Here is a 17,138-nt window from a genome sequence, read left to right as displayed (position 1 = left end):
AAAAGAGCAGTCCAAGAGTTGGCGGTGGAGTGGGTGGTGATGACTAGCTGCCTCCCCTCTAGTCTTACACTGCTAAATTAGGGACGGCAAGGGCTAGCTTTGCGCGAAATTCAAAACAAACAAACTGTTAGATATTACTAGGTGCTTTAGTATAGAACGAGAAATATTTTAGAGGAAATAGTAAGCCATTATCTCAAAGTTGATGTTTTTCTCTCCTTAAATATCTGCTTGTTCGTTTTCACAATTTGATTGAATTAATTGGTCATTCAAAGTTTTATGCCAAATTCTTCGTTCAATATAGTAAAACAATATCTTCCTATCCGGCATTTTTTCTTGTGTATGTTTTGGTAAGCAAAACGTCTGTACGCTCGATTGTTCAGACTAGTGAACCTAGTTACAAATATTTAAGGTTCTAACCTTTTGAACATCACAACATCCATCACCTGTGACAGGACTCGTGTGCCGGACTGTGGAAGTAGTTTAGCCACCCAGCCATAATTATATATTGCCACTATAATGTATAGGATATGTATACACCCGTGTGCTTTTGAGATCAAATATGTAAACATATGATGTTTAAGTCTAATGTTTAAAAAGTCTTCACCTATCGAGTTACTTGACAAAAATGATAATTTCTAATAACGAATATTTTAACTCAAAGAATCATGAACTTTTAAAAGGAAAAAAAATTCAAGTATGCAGATACGTGTTTTGTTTTCAATAAGCTTTACGCCACAAGTACATAAAATATTATTTTCCACCGGTGGTTTAGGTGGTAAGTACGAAAAAATATTACATTAAAAACTTAATTTTGATAATCACGGTGGGCACATCACAGATAGCCCACTGTGCAGCTTTGGGCTTAACAACAAACAAATATACAAAATTTATCTCCGTTAATCCTCCGTAAATTTGAGTTAATGGACTAAATGGCAGGAAGCTACTCAACAGCACTCACCGCCTACATTTAGACTACTTTAGTCAAATCATGGGATTTGACAGCTACTCTTATAGTATATCCACAACCTCAAAATGCGGAGCGCGATTATTGTGATCCAACAAGACATGAACCATTGGCTTTCAGATCCACAATCTGTTACACTAACTACTCTTCCACTCCCTCACTAATACTTAAACTAAGTTATACCAATGGTAATTTTACAAATAATAATAGTTTTAAACCCAACATTTAAAACAGTATCACATGATTAAAAGAAGACGCCGCAAAACTCTCAAAACAATCTCAACATTTGACGTTTTATATATATATACATACCACCATTAATACATAAAAAATCAAATCTGTAAATTTTAAATCAATAAAAATCACAAAAGGTCCTCCACGGAATACGTGTCAGAAAACAATGAAAACTAAATGATTTGACACCAAAACTGGCCCGGTATGGCCAAGCGTGTTAAGGCGTGCGACTCGTAATCTGAGGGTCGCGGGTTCGCATCCCGGTCGCGCCAAACATGCTCGCCCTTTCAACCGTGGGGGCGTTATAATGTTACGGTCAATCCCACTATTCGTTGGTAAAAGAGTAGCCCAAGAGTTAGCGGTGGGCGGTGATGACTAGTTGCCTTCCCTTTAGTGTTACACTGCTAAGTTAGGGACGGCTAGCGTAGATAGCCCTCGAGTAGCTTTGCGCGAAATACAAAAACAAACAAGCAAACAATAGGTAATATTACTTTATTTACATTATTAGATTGGTACTGTTAAACATCTGGGAAATATTCAGCCAAAAGAGAATAATTTTGTAACGATGTAACGTATCGTATGATAATACACATGATCTACATAAGCTTGTGTAATTTACTAAAAAAAAGATACCCGTAGAATGCGAATTATTTGTCTAAAAAGATAAAAGAAGAGGTATAAGAAAATAACAATACAACCTGGTATAACAGTGCCTAATAGTGCCTGTATTTGCAAAACCATAAATGAAATATTTATGAAGCGTACAATTGTCTTTGTTTTCTTTAATTCTGTAATCAAGGAGAGTCGTGTAAGAGCAACGGTTTCAAGTATTAATTATGTAATTTAGTGAGCGTTTCATTGTATTTAATAGTAGTTGTCTTTTCACACGTTAAACAGACATTTTGAATTTATAAATGCTATGTTTTTGCTATATTGTTTTTTATTAGTTTATTGTTTGTCTAACAATTCAGTCTTTGAATAAGACTACAGTATACTCGAGGGAGTGTGGGTTGAGTTAGAGTCTCACAATGCGATAAACAGAAAACTAATTTTTTTTTTAAATTTAAATATGAATGGATGAATACATTGCAGTACCACAATATAGGAACTCAAATTCAATGTACAAACCCAGTGGGATAGATATTCTTACAAATGCAACTTAAAATTGAAGAAACTAAGACACATGATGAAGTTCATTCAACTTTTTTACCACGCTTATTCAAGGACAGCAATGTCCCCTTTGTAGATGTTCAATTAGCCATCTTAAGCCTCACGGTATCCAGAAATTAAATGTTCAACAAAATCAGTGACAGGAACGCTCTTATATCTTGTCTTGTTAGACTGCTCAGCTATTATTCTATTTTGTTTAAGTACGAGAATAAATTTATCTTAGCCTTGCTGGACGTACGTGGGATTTTGTTTTTCAAGATTAGCCAAGCATGTTATGAAAAACTTGGTGTAAAGTGAAAACGCGTCACATTATGTGCATCGTGTGGTACAATGACTTATAACAATGTATAGTTCATATTAAAACCTTTGAGTAAGCGGCCCCAGAGGGTGTATATGCTAATGAATCTTGAGTTAAGTGTCGAAACTTTCCCCACTGGTAGCCTAGTAAAAGGTAGTTATCTTCACAACTACCTATTTAATTAGGTGTGCTTATATCCTAAGAAAAATTTCCACATCACGTGTTTTCTTATTGCAAAGTCACATCGAGATATCTGCTGAGCCTACCGAGAGGAATCCAACCCCTGATTTTAGCGTTGTAAATCCGGAGACATACCGCCGTACTAGCGGGGAGCCTTCCCCATCATTCAGTTATTAATCCTAAGTTTTCTAATACGCTTCTTGTGCATTATTTGAATGCTTTTAGATTTATGTTTCAAGGGGAAAGCTAACATAGTTTGAAAAAGTTACTGCTGCATTTAAAATAACAAACTGCAATCCTAACTCTTTACAACAAAAGTTTCAACATCATTAACTTAAGATGAAATGTCAAGAACATAATACCACGTACAAAGGTATCGACACAAACATTCTGATTGGATGGCGATTATCTTAAATGATGTTAGATTTTGAAAAAATAAATAAAGTGGAAGTAGAGGATACACAGTTAAGTAAGTCTCAAATTTTGTTTATATTTTAATAACTTGTAATGATTTCTAAAGTACAGTTACGTGTTTGCTAACTTACATTGTGATTGAATGTCAATCAGTCAGTCAGTGAATACCCACATATAGACGGACAGGCAATCACGCTTTTCCCAGCAGTAGTGGATAAACACACTTACCACTCCCGGTGCTGAGATGTCACGTGAAAAATACCACATAGTGAGTGAGGCTAAGTTTCGTGTTTCAACAGGAACTGTAGGGAAACTCTGAAGAGAGTTCCTGAAACAAGTAATGTTGATAATTGATGATACAGAGAGAAAACCCAAACTCTTCTAAGGTTACGTTAAGTACTTGAGGGCATTCTTTCTTTGATACAAAATAATCCATCTGATGTCTTGCCAATAAACTAGTTGTAAGTACAAATAAAGACGTCACTTCCAGAACAACCTAGAGAGATAACCAAACCAAGAGTTTGAATTAGACATCAAGCACCCAAGTTCATGTTGTTTGACAACAATTAATGATAGTTTGTCTAATGGCAGAGATAAGAATGGAATCTACAATGTAGCATTTTGGAGGATTAACATCTCATCAATTGGCAATAAGGCTTAAACAAAGCTGATAGCACCCTAACTTCTGACAGTCTTATCTTATCAATTCCCTCCTTCCGATGAACTAGAACTGTAGGGTGGGGACTCATCTTCCAGTAAGTGATTTCAAAAACCAAACACCAACGTATTGTATAACTTGTAATATTTGTTTTGCAACAATACATTACAAATTACTCATCGATTGTAGCTCCTACGTGTTTTGATGGGGCGTCCCTACTGCTTGACAGAAAAGAACTCTGAAGCTGAAGGAGTATTATAAGATTCTAATCATACTATTCGAATAGGGTACCCGAACAGTTAGAATTGAGTGCTGTTTACTAGTAGCTTTCCCTCTAGTCTATCAGTTCAAAACTAGGAACGGCTAGCGGCTAGCATATATTGTCGTTGTTTCTCTAGACCATATGGTTAAAATAATGTGCTCTTCACACGTTGTATTTGGTGGAAACAGTGGTTACGAAACACGAATTACATTTAATACGTTTAAAATGACGATTGTTTAGATATTTTTATTGTCCATTTCAATTCACAGAATGATATTAAAAAAAAGGACCAGAAATTACATTTTTCAGTTTTTTTGTGAAAGTGTACAAACGACTTATACAGTGTTATACTTGTTGGGTCTATAAACATTTGACGGAGATTTATAAACTTAAAATTGTCGTTGGGGGTCCATATGGGTCCTTGCAGCTTCCCAAATACATTTTTGTAAACTACTGTATGTTGTTCAATAACATTGCCCTCCAATGGGACGGCAGTATGTGTGTTGACTTACACCGCTAGGGGTGGCGGGCAGTGTACAGATGACCTATTGTTAGTTTTGTGATTAACTTCAAACAAACAATTTTTTTTTTAAATTGCACAAAGCTACACGAGGGTTATCTGCGCTAGCCGTTTCTAATTTATTGGTGTAAGACTAGAGAGAAGGCAACCAGTCATCACCACCCACCGCCAACTCTTGGGCTACTTTTTTACCAACGAATAGTAGAATTGATCCTCACTTTATAATACCCCCAGGGCTGAAAGCGTGAGCATGTTTAATATGATGGGGAGTTGAACCCGCGACTCTCAGATTGCGAGTCGAGCGCCCTAACCATCTGACTATGTCAGTATGGTATTTAAATGTGAGTGCATCAATGGAAGATAAAGTACTTTCTTCAGTGAGTGAAAACTTCACTTAATATATCAGTGTTAATCGTAAGAATTGTAAATTAAAACTATTTTCAAACAATACCCCCCGTTAGCACAGCAGTAAATCAACGGATTTACAAGGCTAAAACCAGGGGTTCAATTCCCCTCGGACTGAGCATATAGCCCGATGTGGCTTTGCTATAAGAAAAACACGCACGCATTTTCAAACAAAATAAAGACGGTTACATAATTTGTCTAGTATTAACATTTAAAATATGCATTGAACTATTAATGATATTTGTAATTAAGCCACATTTAAATGAACTTTTATAATAAAAAAGTCAGGTATGGGCTTACTATTGTAATTGATATAAAAGGATAAGACCGATCAAACGTACCTCAAATTCGTTTTGACGTCCCAGAACTCTTTTGGAGCCGAGAATTATTTTTGTTTAATTGGTTTTAGTAAAGCCAAAACCTTAGTCACCTTGTTTTATAACTACGCGGTGAAACGATCCAATATTAACTCTATGCCAGTAGAAAATTTATAATAACCATAAAAGGCTCTCTACTCCCTCCCCCTTCCCCTTAAAGAAAAGCCAAACAAAGACTATGAAACTTCCATCGTGCATGAAATTTAGCCCAGGTCGTCGGATAAGCTAAAATGACGCCATTATAGAGTACGTGAGGAAACGTTCCGCACCTGCACGAAATGTCTCGCACGTGTGCTTCAAAATATCAGTTCATTAACTTATTGTGTTTTGATTTCTTTTTAGTTGTTCTGCCGAGTTCTTAAACATCTTACATGGGATTATTTTAAAGTCGCACATTTCGGAGTCAAATTCAAGGATACCGTGTAGTACTGAAGAAACGAAACAACAAAAATCCAGGAACCAATTACTAAACTTAACATTCTTCAACACGAAAATCTACATTACGTTTCCACAAAAGACAGAAAAAATGAAACAATAGATACGTGTGCTAACGTTGTTTTTAATGTTACCGAACATATAACAGAATAGGAAATTGCTATCTAAATTACCGATCAATAAAAATAATATATCATTCTGTCTACTGTCCTTAGCCATGGATAAATTTATCTGACTACCTCTGATTACATGAAATAAAGATAAACTGTTATAGTCTTTGAAAAGTGTTAGCTCAAATTGTAATATTTTTTTATACCCACTCTACAAAAACACTAATCGGAGCCCAAATGCGCTTACCTACAAAGAAGCTCCTGTGTCGGTAGAATCTCAATCAGTTTTATTGGATACTCGTTTCTGACACTCATACATGGTCGAAAAAACAGAAATGAGTTTACTGACACATTAAGTTGTGTTTCTTTATTAATTCTGAGAGATTTAAAATGATAACTTTTGTGTAAAAAGACGCCGTCTTAGGTCAGTAACACAGTATTTCAGTCAAACAAGTACCTAACCGATTTTTAGGATACCTGATATATATATATATGATGATGACTATATAACTTATCATAGTTTCAATAGTGCATTCAGTAAAGGCCCGGCATGGTCAGGTGGGTAAAGTCGTGTGACTCGTAATGTGAGGGTAGCAGGTTCGAATCACCGTCACAACAAACATGCTCGCCCTTTCAGCTGTGGGGGCCTTATAATGTGACGATCAATCCCACTATTCCTTGGTAAAAGAGTAGCCCAAGAGTTGGCGGTGGGTGGTGATGACTAGTTGCCTTCCCTTCAGTCGCATACTGCTGGGCGAGGCATGGCCAAGCGTGTTAAGTCGTGCGACTCGTAATCTGAGGGTCGCGGATTCGCATCCCCGTCGCGCCAATCATGCTCGCCCTTTCAGCTGTGGGGGCGTTATAATGTGACGGTCAATGCCGCTATTCATTGGTAAAAGAGTTTCGCCAAGAGTTGGCGGTGGGTGGTGATGACTAGCTGTCTTCTCCTCTAATCTTACACTGCTAAATTAGAGACGTCTAGCACAGATAGCCCTCGAGTAGCTTTGTGTGAAATTCAAAACAAACAAACCTACACTGCTAAGTAAGGGACGGCTAACGCAGATAGCCCTTGTGTACCTTTGCGCGAAATTCCAAACAAACATTCTTGTTCGAATATTTATCCCCAGATCAAATATTTTCATAAACAATCCCATTTCTTTATCTCTTTGAAAAAAATTAAAAAATGAAAGCTTGTTAAGTAAGCTTTCCATCTTAGTTAACAAGGAAGTTTCGTTTGTTTGTTTTTTGTCTAGAACAAGAGCTGGGAATTTTTAATATGACGTCTTCTAGTACGTATGATTGAACTACTGTACTGCTTCAAACATAAAATATTTCACATATTCACAATTGATTGGTTTTCTGAAGCACACACTGAAAAGAATATTATGCCAATCATCGCTGTCCATGAAACCTCAAGGCTCGCGTTTAAACACGAAAGCATGCCATTTGGCTTGCTAAAAGAACATTAAGATACTTCCTTATACTCGGCTCGGCATGGCCAGGTGTGTTAAGGCGTTTGACTCCTAATCCGAGGGTCGTGGGTTCGAATCCCGCCCGCTCGCACCAAACATACTCGCCCCTTCAGCACTGGGGGCGTTATAATGTGACGGTCAATCCCACTATTCGTTGGTAAAAGAGTAGCCTAAGAGTTGGCGGTGGGTGTTGATGACGAGCTGCCTTCCCTCTAGTCTTACACTGCTAAAATAGGGACGGCTAGCGCAGATAGCCCTCGATTAGCTTTGCGCGAAATTCAAAACAAATCTTTTACACTCAAATGTTCTCATACATTTCCATGTGCCTCTCATCCATTTTGTTCACTTATCGAACCACTATTTTAGCGGTGCAAATCCGTAGATTTACAGCTGTGCCAGAGGGGACAAACAAGAAGGAATCCTTAATACCCTCAGTTTGATTTTGAATTACGCGCAGAGCTACATGAGGACTATCCGTGTAAGCCGTTCCTATTTTAGCAGTGTAAGACTAGAGGGAATGTAGCTAGTCATCATTACCCACCGTCAACTGTTGAGCTACTCTTTTACCAAAGAATAGTGAAATTGGCCGAACTTTATAATGCCTTCACGGCTGAAAGGGTGAACATGTTTGGTGTGATGAGGATTCAACTCCGCGACCCCAGGATAGCGAGTTGAGCGCCCTAATCATCTGACTATGCCAGCCCAATAGCTTCGGCACTTGACTTTCTTTTAGGCAGGTTTGGAGTAAATTAACCTATTAAACCTTTTTTTTCCTCTTGTTATTAGATATAATTTTTGTGCGCCACCAATACCAAGCTTGGGACACACGTGTACAGAATTAAATTTTGTTACTCATCAGGATTTCTACCAGCTTACCCTCAGATTGAAGTCATTCTAAACAGAATTAGGGTAAATTAATCTACGAGACTTTGGGTGTGGTCAAGTTCACCAAATGAAAGAGTTTGGCCTTCTGAGTTCCAAATTGTAATTAGATCTCAAAATCAGACAACAGATGATGGAGTTATGAGTTAAAAGTGTGTACTTTAAAAAAATGGAACCGTTCTAGGAGCCATTTTTACCGCGGCAGAAACAAGACAAGAGCTGTCGAGTGCAAATCAAACTCCACAAACTATAAAGATTTTCGAACAACTAGCCTAGTTATTATTAATGAATAAACCATATTATCTTCCAAAACAAGCGTAAATTTATAACAACACACCCACTTATATCACCATCTTAGATTAATAAAGTATAATGTGGACATAAAATACTTTAACACATATTTTATGAAAAATATACATCTTCTTATTGGATAATAAACTCTACATCAAGCAATCACCTTAGCTAAGTCACGTCAATTAAATATTTGTCTAGGTAGATTAATATATTTCATGTTGAAAAGTTATACACCGCATTTACAAACAACTGACTAGTTGAACCCCCTTTCGCAACAATACAGAAGTCGTAGTAACATGCGATTGTTAAATTAGCAACACAGATAACACACATATTACACAAGAATAAAAATATAATTACAGTAGAAAAATACTCGGAACATAAACTACAACAATGCTTTGTTTAGTTTTATCTATATAAAGTTACGTATATTTACTAGTTCCTGAAACAATAAAATAGGGGTACATTTTATGAAATTACACGACCAAAGAATGATACATTTTGGAATACTCACCAGTAGATAGATAAACCAGAAAATCAGGTTAACACAAGTATTTTCTCCACACTTATACTGAACCTATTCACTGGTTAAATGCTTTTACTATTTGTCTTGTTCAGGTGTACAAATGCTAACTGAAAAAGTATTTGCTTTATTTTATACCGCAACTCTTTTCATAACGTTGCTTGAAAATGGAATATTGTATCAGAACAAAAGTGCTAATTTTTAACACTATAAAACTGTTCGTATATCTTGGAACTTAGAGTTTACGTTTAGAAACCTGAAAGTACTACACGTATTTACAAATGGTGAATATTTTAATTCTGCACAATTAGCTTACTCTGATATCACACAGAAAAGTAGTGGAAAAAATCTAATATTAATTTAAAAAATGCTATAGCAGTTAGACTTTGGTGTTCCACTTTATAAGGAATATTATCATTGTTACGTTCCCTATAACCCTTATACAGGGTGTTCGGAAAGTCCTCGTTTCGACCTTGTGAACCTGACGATGACCGAAGAAGGTCGAAACGTTGTTCGCTCCTCTACATAAAATTTTCTCTACTCTTACCAGCCGTTTTTACATATATACATCAAATATACAGGGTGCTCGGAAAGTCTCTGTGCACTTATATATTTATTAACAGACATGTTTCAATATAGAATACAGGAGGTAAATATGAATGACAATTATAAACAATATTGAAAGTGACCCCTGTTGGCATCAATACAGGCTTGGATCCTTCTTATTTTGTTTCTAAACACAGATATCAGTTGCTGGCTTGAAATAAACTGAAGAGACATATGATTACAAAACTGTACAGTGACTTTCGGAACACCTTGTAGAACATTTTAAATATTTGAGTTTTATGCAACAGTGAATACAATGGAATTGTCATTTGTTTTCAAACGATATACGAACGTGATTTCTGCTTTGGAGCTAGTCTGTTATCTTGTTTCTACTCGCTTGTTTCAGACGCTCATGTAAAGCTACTTACGAGCTGTTTTCGATAACCGTTATCAATTTTCTTTGTATAAACTAAAGGAAAAACAGCCACTTAATAGCTCCTACTACCAGCTATTAGATTACTCTAATTGAATAATGATTTGTGACTCTAGCTTCTGTCTCACACCCACGGCCCTACAACACGAAGTGTGTTTTCCTGACGACGGAACACGAACCATGAGCCCTCAGATTCGCAGTTCGGTACGATAACTACTGAGCTACGATCGGCTCGTATAAAAAATTTTATATACGTGCGCACTTTTCCTGTTAAAACAAACACGCACGCACAGCGATGCTTTCAGAACTTTATAACATACACATAACAAAAAAATATTTACCGAAATCAACACATATCAACAGTTCCTATACACTAACAACCAAATGCATTTGTGAAAGACAGTTTTTCTAATATATTGTCTCGGGACCATAATATGTCTTCGGATTTATAATGCTAGAACCAAATTTCAATACCTGTGGTGAGCAGAGTACAGATAGCTCATTGTGCAGCTTTGTGCTAATTACGAACAATGAAACCTACTGATTGTTTTCAAAAATCCCCAAATACAAATTTTCCCAAGATAAGTATATTTTTATGGAACGCTTTTATCTAGATAAAAGTAATAAACGCTAGAACTTTTTCAAATATATATATTTAAAGATACGTTCTTTGTATCTGACTATTTCGTGTTTTTTATACGTGGATATTTTTGAATGACTCAATATAAATCCAAGGTTTATCTTATTGTTTATAAATGATTTAACTCCTAATTTATTGGATAAATGTATGGTATATTTATTTGTTATGAATTTTGCGCAAAGCTACTCCTGGGTTATCTACGCTAGCCGTCCCTAATTTAGCAGTGTAAGGCTAGAGGGAAGGCAGCTAGTCATCACCACCCACCGCCAAATCTTGGGCTACTCTTTTACCAACGAATAGTGGGATTGATCGCATTATTACAACGCCTCCGGGGCTGAAAAGGCGAGCATGTTTGGTGCGACCGGGAGTCGAACCATCGACCCTCGGATTACGAGTCGATCGCCTTAACACGCTTGGCCATGCCGGGCCTGTATGTAATAAATACCTCATACTTGGTTATATGTAATGTTAAAGTAAATCCAGATAAAGTATTAGTTCAACACAAGAAGACTCAAAACTGTCATTTTACTGCCATATCGTACATTATATATATGTGTGTGTATTTTTACTATTTCAATAAACTCTTTCACATATAAAACCTATACATATATATATAGAGTATGTGTGTGCGTACGTTATCAGTTGCAAAATACAAAATAACATAATCTCATGTCAAGCGATAATTCAATGTTAAATATTTTTTTTAGAATTTTCCCGCAAAGCACCTCGTGGACAATCGACCCATTTCCGTCCTCAACATTAGATTGATAGGTTTAAGTGAAAACAGCTTGTTAACAGCATTGTTCTTCAACTCATGGGCTGTTATTTCCTGATTGGTTAGTAGAAATTTCTCTGTTTTTACGTAGTGGGACACGAACCTCATTATTTACACGCTGACCACTTGAACACACTCGACCCTTGTAGCTCGAAGATTAGTGTTTTTTTTTTACGTTAATTATTTACAGGAAAATGTTGTGTTTCCGTCTCGCAATCGAAATGTGACTAAATATTTCTTGATGATGAGAAACCAACATGAAATACACACATATACAATAGAGACAGCTGGTAAAGGAAGTGGGTATTCATACATATACAATAGAGACAGGTGGCAAAGGAAGTGGGTATTCATACATATACAATAGAGACAGGTGGTAAAGGAAATGGAAGTTCATACATATAAAGTAAAGAAGGCTGGTATAGGAAGTTCATACACATATAGTAGAGAAGGCTGGTATAGAAAGTGGAAGTTCAAACATATATAGTAGACAAGGCTGGTATAGGAAATTCATACATATACAGTGGAGAAGACTGGTATAGGAAGTTCATACATATACAGTAGAGAAGGTTGGTATAGGAAGTTCATACATATACAGTAGAGAAGGCTGGTATAGGAAATTCATACATATACAGTAGCTAAGGCTGGTATAGGAAATTCATACATATACAGTAGAGAAGGCTGGTATAGGAAGTTCATACATATACAGTAGAGAAGGCTGGTATAGGAAATTCATACATATACAGTAGAGAAGGCTGGTATAGGAAATTAATACATATACAGTAGAGAAGGCTGGTATAGGAAGTTCATACATATACAGTAGAGAAGGCTGGTATAGGAAATTCATACTTATACAGTAGAGAAGGCTGGTATAGGAAATTAATACATATACAGTAGAGAAGGCTGGTATAGAAAGTGGAAGTTCAAACATACATAGTAGACAAGGCTGGTATAGGAAATTCATACTTATACAGTAGAGAAGGCTGGTATAGGAAATTAATACATATACAGTAGAGAAGGCTGGTATCGGAAATTGATACATATACAGTAGAGAAGGCTAGTATAGGAAGTTCATACATATTCAGTAGAGAAGGTTGATATAGGAAGTTCATACATATTTAGTAGAGAAGGCTGGTATAGGAAGTTCATACATATTCAGTAGAGAAGGCTGATATAGGAAGTTCATACATATACAGTAGAGAAGGTTGGTATAGGAAGTTCATACATATACAGTAGAGAAGATTGGTATAGGAAGTTCATACATATACAGTAGAAAAGGCTGGTATAGGAAATTCATACATATACAGTAGAGAAGGCTGGTATAGGAAGTTCATACATATACAGTAGAGAAGGCTGGTATAGGAAATTCATACATATACAGTAGAGAAGGCTGGTATAGGAAGTTCATACATATACAGTAGAGAAGGCTGGTATGGAAAGTTCACACACGTACAGCAGAGACGACTGATAAGAGTATTGAAAGCTTTTATTTGAAAAGCTCAAAACAAGTAACGACGTTTCGACTTCCTTAGATAATCATCATACACAACTTGATGATGACCTGAGGAAGTTGAAAAATTGTTACTTGTTTTGTGCTATTCGAATGAAAGTGAGTAAGTGTTATACATTAGGAGATAATAACTCTATGTTTCTAAAGAAACAGTACCGTATGACGCTTACCTCTGTAAGAGCGAGTTACTGATAATGTTACATTTGTAATTATATTTAATTACTTTTTACAAGAAACTGTATATTGGTATTCATACATTCATTGTCCATCGGTAGCACAACGGCACATCTGCGGACTCACACCGCCAGAATCCTAATTGTCATTCTCTTATTGGGCAGAATACAAATAGCCCATTGCGTAGCTTTGTGCTTAATTCTAAATAAACAAATATATTTGTTATTGTCAGACGACACCCTCTTCCTTCCCCCAGAAATTAAAATATTTTATGATGAATAATTAAGATTACTTAGAAGAGTTATATTACAACTGATAGTAAGTATAATAACTGTCTTGTCTTTAATTCATTTTTATCTTTGGCATCTGGTTAGTGAAAGTGAGTTGTTTTTTTTTGGTGGTACTCCCGTTTTCCTCCCACATCTAAATTACCAGGTATTAGGATTTACAGATCCCTAACTCTTGTTGTTCTTTTTCTTTGGGGGGAGTCAATATTTAACCTCTAGCAGACCACCAACGAACCTTTGTCACCAACCTGCAGTATAATCTGGTGTACTTAAATTTATTTAAATCAGTTTAGTTTTTTATCACTAGCTCAGTAAAATTTAACTTCATGAGTAGGGCGAAGAGAAGGTCTCTCCTGAGCGCCCTCTATTGCTTTGCGTTTTTTCTGAGACGCAAAGTGTTAAATCGGAATACCTGTCACGAATTTGATTTGATCATTTTAACAACAGGAACAACAACTTACCTGTACGATTACTTACATGTTGTTTCCACACCATGCATTACACTATTTTACTTACAGTTTCATCTTTCAATACTTTTACTTTTTGAAAGTGTTAAATTTTAAATCGCAAGTTAGTAAATCAGTTCGTTATATTTTACGACTGTTTTACTATAGTGTACTACTCGAATAATACAATTGCTACACATTTTAAACCTTTGAATGTAACCTGAAAACCAGTAGATTATATTCTGTGAATACGTTCAGTACAATGAAGTATATTTATATTCGTAAGCCTTTTCGTACAGGAATTGACAAATTGTGTAACTTTTACACAATACATATTTGTTTAGATGTCAAAACTGTACAATAACTAATGAAACAAATGTGAAATAATAATAATAACGTCCTTTTTTGTCAACCTACACGTAACTAATTAATAAATCAAAATTGTTATTAATAAATCGTACCTTTGAGAAACTTGTCACGAAAGAAATCCTATATTTCACACTGATTATTTTAGTTGTCACAGTTTGGTTCGTTACGAATTTTGCGTAAAGCTACACAAGGGCTATCTGCACTAACCGTCCATAATTTAGCAGTGAAAGACTATAAGGAAGACAGCTAGTCCTCACTACCCACCGCCAAATTTTGGGCTTCTGTTTTTACCAACGAATAGTCGGATTAACTGTTATGCTACTCTGTCCCTACTGAAGAAACGGTAAACATGTTTGGTGAGACGAGAATTCGATCTCTCGTGACCCAAATATTGCGAGTCAAGCGTTTTAACCAACTGGCCGAGCCAGACCATGGTAAAGACAGTTAATATAAAAAAAAAGAATTTATCTATTTATTAATATTTGTGTATACGATTTTAGCAGACGAGGCTATGCAGAATTCTAAATTTTGACTTGTCATAAAATAGAGAGAAAAATTCACGTTACATTAGCTTGAAGTAATAAGAACATGCGCACGTAAACACGCAGAAGGAAAGACAAAGATATATGTACATAGTTTCATCAGACAAAGATAGTGTAAACTTTTACAGTTGTTCGCAAGTGTCACCATATTGTTAACTAACTTATCAGCAACTCTATGATTTTTAAAGATTCCAAAGAAGAAAGAAAATGTGTGTGTAAATGTGAAATAACGAACTTTGTCCTGCTGGAAACTGAATACAGTAAAATAAAAACACTAGTATTTAAATACATACAAGATATGTTCAATAATATTCATATCTGTAAAGATTATGCCAATTGATTAAAAAAATTTAAAAACCGTGTAATGCGAGAAAAAGTGATTTCCGTTTAATTATTCACCAGATTTGCTAAGTTACAAACACGTGTTTATTTGTTTTTAGCCCCACGCTAGTGCAGCGGTATGTCTCCGGATTTACCACGCTAAAATCAGGGGTTCGATTCCCCTCGGTGGGCTGAGCAGATAGCCCTTTGTGGCTTTGCTATAAGAAAAACACACACAAACACAATTTGTTTTTATTTGAAACTGATTGTTCATCGTCTCTTTCTTCAGTAACTGACAGTAGATATTCCCCCCCCCAAGTGACTTAGCGGTATGCCTGAGGGCTCACACCACTAAAACTCGGGTTTTGATACCTGTGGTGGGCAGAGTACAGATAATTCATTGTATAGCTTTGTGCTTAATTCTAAGCAAACAAACATTAGATATTTAACATATTCTTATATATTTGCAGTTTACTGTAGAATGTCATTTGTAATTACATTAATGTTGAAAGTTACTTTGATGAAATTTTACAGACAATATATAATTACGAACATTAACTGCTAGTATTTATTTGCATACATCAGAGCTCGAAGTCAGGCAGTTTAAGGGTGTCTGACGTTTGTTGTTTATTCGGTAAAACGTTTATGCTCTCTTTAAATGTTACAATTTGACTTTTTACTACATAAATATAGTTTTCACAATTACCAAATTATTCATTGTTTGTTTTTTGACACAAATATATAAAACAGACTATCGGGTGCCGTGCTTGCCAGGGGTATCGAAACCCACTCAGTATTTTATTATTTATTGGTTTGTTTTGAATTTCGCGCAAAGCTACTCGAGGGCTATCTGCGCTAGTCATCCCTAATTTAGCAGTGTAAGGCTAGAGGGAAGACACATAAGTGACTCAACTAAAAGGTTACAATAATAAAATAAATCTGGCATGGCAAAGTGGGTTAAGCCGTTCGACTCGTAATCCGAAGGTCGCTGGTTCGAATCCCGGTCGCACCAATCGTGCTCGCCATTTCACCCGTAGGGGCGTTATAATCTGACGGTCAATCTCATTATTCTTGATAAAAGAGTAGCCCAAGAGTTGGCGGTGGGTGGTGATGATTAGTTGCCTTCCCTCTAGTGTTGCACTGCTAAATTTGGGACGGCTAGCATAGATGACCTTCCTGCAGCTTTATGCAAAATTGAAAGACAAAATAAACACTGTCATTCTCACAGCTCCCTAAATACCTTTTAAAGTTACTGCTGAAGAGTAATTGTGCTCTAATGTTGTTTTACCTATTAGTAATATTGCGTATTAGAATATTTATTTCTTAGTATTTTAACAAATATATTATAATAAAAGAGCCATTAAATATTTTGTACTTCATGATTTTACTGTTTTTCATGAAAAGTCTATGGGTAATAACTCGTCAAGGACAATTATGTTGAAACTGTTCGTTCAGTTGCAGCGTGCGTTCACAGTTGGAATTAGGTTTAAAAAGTTAGACTTTCAATATCACCAACTTGCTTTGCCTTGAATAGAAAAATAAGGAAGGGTAATTGAAGTTATGACTTATGTTCTGTCCTAAAGACATCTATGAAAATAAAGAAACATATTGGATAGTATTTGTAACACACAGTTGTTACTAGATAACGGCTTACGTGGCTAATGGTATAACAAGAAGACAAAAATATACTGTACAGTATTTGTAACACTGAGCTGTTGTTACATGACATTCTGCACGGCTCTTGATATTAAAGAAAAGACAGAAATATATTGTGCAGTATTTGTAACACTGAGCTGTTGTTATATGACATTCTGCACGGCTGTTGATATTAAAGAAGAGACAGAAATATACTGCACAGTATGTGTAACACTGAGCTGTTGTTACATGACATTCTGCA

The sequence above is a fragment of the Tachypleus tridentatus genome, chromosome 1 (assembly GCF_004210375.1).
Source record: "Tachypleus tridentatus isolate NWPU-2018 chromosome 1, ASM421037v1, whole genome shotgun sequence".
NCBI lineage: Eukaryota > Metazoa > Arthropoda > Merostomata > Xiphosura > Limulidae > Tachypleus > Tachypleus tridentatus.
Note: the sequence above shows the minus strand (reverse complement) of the source record.